The following is a 6000-nucleotide window of genomic DNA, read 5'->3' as shown; positions in this document are numbered from 1 at the left end:
GCCTGGATGTTAAACCTATTTACTAGTGTTCTGATCTTAGACAAATCATGTACTATCTCTAAACCTCAGCTTTCTCATCTGTGAAATGGGAATTTCATTAGTGATGGTGTCAGGATCAATAACACTCAGCACAGTGCCTGGTTCTATGTTCATTAACATTAGCAAACAATACTATCACTACTACTATTAATAATAATAATAATAATAATGGGGAGGAAAGGGAAGAGGAAGAAAAAGAGAAGTGCACACACAAAATTTAAAAAAAAAAAAATAACCAGTGTCAATGAAATTAGTCTTAAGTTTCTCCCACTTAGAGAATTTTCTGCTTTCTAATCCTGGATATAAACTACACCACTAGTTAATAACTATAGCAGTTTATTTAAATGGCCATTGTATGATTGTGGCTGTATGGATAATAGTGATTCTATGAAATATAATTTATAAATCCTATGCCTCTTGGTTTCCAATATCCCATAGTAGAAACTCAACATGTATCTTAATGGTATTTAAAGCATCATAAAATTACAAAGTCATCTCCGTGGGCATCCCCTCATCCCTTGTGGCAAAGATCCATCAGTGTACTGAACTAATGTGGGGACGCCAGATCCCCCCTGACATGTAGAGATTGTGAGACTTAACCAGCCTCAGAACAGGCTATGGAACAACTTGAGCTAATTCAAAGACATATCATTTCTCCAAACCTTGCAGAAGCAGGGCTTTTCCTCTGCATTTTAATATTATCTTCAATGTCTTCCAAAGTCATTGTGCCCATGACTGTAATCGCCTACATGTTGCCATAATAATCAGAGTCATTTCCTTTCCCTGGGTCCCTGGCACTAGCCATTCCCACCATCCCTCTGGGCCCCTAACCCGTCTTCTCTCCCTGGCCCATCATCTCTACAGCTTCATCAATATCTGACATCTGTTATCAAAACCCCATGTGCACAGATGTTTATACTCCTATGAGTGGGGTGACCACACACTGCTGTTTGCCTGGGACAGTTCCTTCCAAAATAGTTATGAACAGTGCCCCCCTTTTCCTCTCAAAAACAAATCTGTTTGAACAGGAAATTATACATTGACTTATCTCTAGAGGAATGGAAATCTATGTCCTTAATTTTCATAAAGGATGGCAAATATCCCTATGTAAATATCCTCCAGGAAGTTTAAAAAAAAGAATTAAGATACTAGAGAATTCTCTGTCATAAAAATTTCTAAGTTGAGAAAAAAAGATCCAAGCAAGAGTGATAAGACCTGGTGGACCATACAGTTCCAAAGTACTAATTAGGATACAGACTTCTGATCCGGGCTTTTAGCAGTTAATGGAAACTGATTGGATTTTTTTTTTTCAAGATTTTATTTATTTATTTCAGAAAGAGAGAGAGAGAGCATGAGAGGGGAGAGGGTCAGAGGGAGAAGCAGACTCCTCACTGAGCTGGGAGCCTGATATGGGACTCAATCCCAGGACTCTGGGATCATGACCTGAGCTGAAGGCAGTCACCCAACCAACTGAATCACCCAGGCTCCCCTGACTGGATTTTTGAATCAGCTTCCTGGTGGTGGTAGGAGGGAGTGGAGTTACAGCCTCTTTTGTCCTGGGATGGCACTCCAGCTTTTGGTTTGAGAGAGATGTGAGCTGGATCTACTCCCCTGCAAGCAAAAGCCTCAGCCTTTCTAGAACCATCTTCCGGTTTTGACTGCATCCTTAGAGCCCAAAGACACTGGGGGCACTTAGACACTTAGAGCCCAAAGTTCTGACTGGAGGGAGGTGTTTCGATGCTCCCAAGTGTCTCCAGACTGAGTTGTGTATCAACTCTGCCTCTGCCTCTTCCCCGGCGCCTCCAGGGCCTGAGTTCTCTCCTGGGTTTGGTGGCTCTACACAGACCATCAGGTGGGCCCTCTTTGCCCTTGCTGGAATGGAGGGTGTCACACTTCTTTGCTACATCCACGTTCCACAATGTCTCTGGAGAGACTCTGATAAAGAAGTCTGAGGTAAATACATTTTAAAATCTTCCCTTTTAGAGACTGACAATAAATAATCACTTGCAAAAATTTCTAAGAACTACAACCAAGAAGTATGTTTAAAGGCTTAGCCAGCGTTCCTCATATTTTATGACAATGGACTCCCCCCTTTTTTTCTGTAATATCTCCTATCCCCAATATTATTACACGTGGGGAAATTCTGCTCTAATTTCTCTCTTTTTAATTATGTTTAGTTAAAACTGAATCAATATCCAGCAGCTAAGGTGGTTTCTAGCTGCTAATGAAAGCAGAGTTCTCTTAATCTTTCCATTCTAAGCTCATATTAATCAGGAGAGCTGTTTGGCCTGGCACTGGACACCATCTTTCCCTAAAATCCATCTACTAGGGTCCCAGTCACTGTCTCCCATGGCCTGATTCCCCATATCTTCATTCTCTGTCCTGAAAAGGTTTGGGTTGATGATAGGATAAGATCCAAGACAGAAAAAGCACTCCTGCAGAGTGGAGTAGGCCCTTGGGGCCTGGAGGAGACAGAATCTAGTTGTGAAAGAAGAGACTAATTTATAGGGGAGAGGTGGTCCATTGTTGTTGTTTGTTATTTACATCCTGGACACGAAACTACGGCATAGATAGTATGTGACACACCCAATTTGGAAAACACAGATCAGCAGTAGGGCTCCAGTAACTCAAGGAGTGGAGAACGTGTGGACCCTGAGGACCCAGAAGGTCACAGCTGTGTGAATCTCAGAAAAGACCAAGACATAGTCACCGCAAGAAGATGAGAACAGAACAGACCCTGTAGCGAAATTTTTGAAGTTGAACTTCTGAATCACTGAGCTAGTGCTATAGGTCTCCCTAAGTCCTACCAGAATGGGGAAAAAAAGACTGGCTCCAGGGGATCTGAACAAGGCTGGGCTTCAGGTAGAGTCAATGAGCTCACCTATGAGAATTAAAAATATTGAGTGACACTAAGATATTACAACTTTAAAGCCTACATATCTCCCATCACTTCTTGGCCTTTTGGCTAAGATCAAGTGTAAAGCCTACATGTCTTTCTAGAAAAACTACCCAAATCCCATTTCCCTCTGATTCACTTTATCCCCAATATTAAGAAGGGGTCATCCTTCACTTTACAGGAGGCATCAGTTAAATGTTGCCATAATAATGTTGCCTTAAAAAAACAGCCAGACAACATCAATGGCTTCCACAGCAAGCTTTTATCACTTCCATGTTTGGGGCCAGCTCGACATTCTGCTGGTCTGGGCAGGGGTCCCGCATGGTCTGGGATTGGCTGACTGTCAGCTGGTAAAGATTAGCGTTGGCTAGGAGGTCTGAGCCCAATATCTCTGCCCGGTGCAGGGCTTCTCAAGGTCTAGGCTCAAAATCATCACATGGTCACTTCAGCTACCCTCTGGTGGCCCAAGCCAGCCATGTGGTTGAGTCCATGGCTAAATGGCGAGGAAATAAACTCCACCTGTTTAGTGAGAGAAATGGAAAAGTTATTGGCAAAAAGTGTAGCCATGGGAGAGAGGTGACGAATTGGGGCCGTGAATGAATCACATTATCGGGACAATATGCCCACTCCCCTTGCCAAATCTTATCTTCCCCCCAACATTTGTTAAAGATTAACCAGACCCTTCAGTCTGTAACTAGAGATAACGGTTAATGCGTAAATACGATGTATGGGCATCGAGAATGCAGAGCTGGGCTTAACTGGGGCAACTGTGAAACAGACACGGTAGGAGGAACATTCTGTTAGGTGTGGGGTTCTCATGTATCCCTCAGACTGTCCTGGGAACGGGAGGGGAAAGAGCAGTGTTTCTCCACAGCACATTCCCACTAAAAGATGTCTGCATTCTGAGAAGTGGGATTCTGTGTGTGTTATTTCAGCATGGCGATTCCATGGGGTGCTGGGGTCCTGAGAGCTGTCTGCATTTCCTCCCGAGGCTGGGAGCGAGTAAGGCAATATGCCCAGACTACCCAGAAATGGCATCTGCTTCTCCAAGCAATTCGCCCTGGGTTCCTCCTGCCTTCTGAGCCGCCTCCTCAGGCTGCACCTGCTGAGCCAGAAGCATCCCGGGCCACCCTCTGGCAAAGGCAAATTGAAGATGGCCACGGTCTCCAGCTCAGGCATTCCCAGGAGGCGATGGCTTCCCTTCCTCTGCCAGTTGGGACAGAGGATCCTCACACAGCAAGACCATGTCTAGAGGGCCACTGGCTGACATAACAGCTTTAGGAGTTCAATGAACATACAACAAAAGACCCTCCTGGTCTCCAGAAGACACTTCTTCTGTTTCTGCTTGTTCTTCTGTCAGCTCCTTGGGCAATGGTTATGATAGCTCTGGTGCATTTTTAAGAGATGCTACATTTTGGGGCCTGTTATCTAAGGAAGGAGACTGAGACAAAGTGAAAGTTATACAAAGCTTTATTCTATGCCAAGCATTAGAAGTCAGAATGACCGGCCAGGGCCGCCTCAGAAGAGAGCAACCCTGTCCCGATCTCACAGGCTGGTTTTATAGGGCATAACCGCAGACCCAAGATACATGGCTTCTATTGTTAAGGCGTTTACTCCCAGAACCTATACCGGAACTGGTATCAGGAACTACTGGGGTGTTTATTCCCGGAATGAAGTCCGTGGTTGTAAACAACAATATGGCTACCTAGGCAATATGGAGTCGCTCTGGCTAAGCAAGCCCTAATAGTTAAACAGGTTTTAACATTAAATCGGCCCTAACACTAGTAAGACTCTAAAGGGTTGAAAAGCAGGCGTGTGTCCGAAGGATGCCGGGGGAGACTGTCCTCTGGGAGCAACCACTCTGAAACCACTCACACCCCAGGGGAGGAGGTCCAAGAAGGAGAACATCTGGGAACCACTGGCAGCAAAATAAAAATGTCATCACACTATATGGATGGCCTACCAAAAGGGTCAGGATGACGGATGAGAGACCCGCTAGGGAAGGCTTAGGGTTAGGGGGGACAGGGGCAGCCTGCTGTCGCCACCCACAGATGTTTCTCCTGGCACCGACAGCAAACATAAACACCTATACGACAGCCCCTGCTAATAAACAGATTTAGCACTAGAACGTTTATCTTCTAAGCCTCCTCTCTATTCATATGGTAATTACCAAATAGGAAAATAAATATGTTCCTTGGAGGAGACGATCTTGACTCTTCTATCACATACAGGTTCATATGTATTTTCATTTAAACCTACTGGATTTTCTACGCTTGCTGCTGATGGTTCTTGTTCCCATGTTAACAGACCTATGAAGGATCAAAATGAAAATTCCCACTGGGAATTGTAAATAACGTTTTCTGTCAAAATATGTGACTTGGGCCACATCCGTTCACAGCACGGAGAGCCATAGACAGGACAAAACCCTGGGAACATAGGAACAGTGGTGGTTACAAAAAAGAGCCAGTGTTTCCCCAAGATGACCCTGTGGAGGTGGGAGACAGGTCTCCAGGTCAACCAAGAAGGGCTCATTGGAGAGCAGTACTGTTCCACAGAACTTTCGGCAGTGGCTGGAAATGTTCTTTGCCCTCACTGCTCGATAGGGCAACTATTAGCTGCATGTGGCCGTTAAACACTTTAAATGTGGCTCGTGCTTCTGAGAAAAGAGATGATGATCCTTCTTAAAGTTTCGATTGATTTAAATTTAAATACCCACGTGTGACTAGTGGCTACCACATCAGAAAACACAGTTTCAGAGTCTTGCTCTCTCTACTCAATTGTATTTTGTTCTGTCGCCTTTATCAGGGTTTCCGTGTCCACTTAAGCTGCGTTGGTGTGCTCGGCTGTGTTCCTCTCCCCATGCGGTAGGGGTTCAGGAATGCAGGGTCTATGAAACAGTCCCGTGGGGGGCAGCCCACCAGAGGGGCTAAACCTCAGCATGGGAAAAACTGGGACTAAGTGTGTGGGTGTCTGGAGACCAAAGTAGTTGCACTCCTGGTGCAGAAGGAAGAGAGAAGCTGAAAGAAATATTTCTAGAATTTTCGAGTCTGTCCTCATTGGCATGT

The sequence above is a fragment of the Mustela putorius genome, unplaced genomic scaffold (assembly GCF_011764305.1).
Source record: "Mustela putorius furo isolate JIRA1106 unplaced genomic scaffold, ASM1176430v1.1 tig00000874_pilon_pilon_pilon, whole genome shotgun sequence".
Classification (NCBI taxonomy): Eukaryota; Metazoa; Chordata; class Mammalia; order Carnivora; family Mustelidae; genus Mustela; species Mustela putorius.
Note: the sequence above shows the minus strand (reverse complement) of the source record.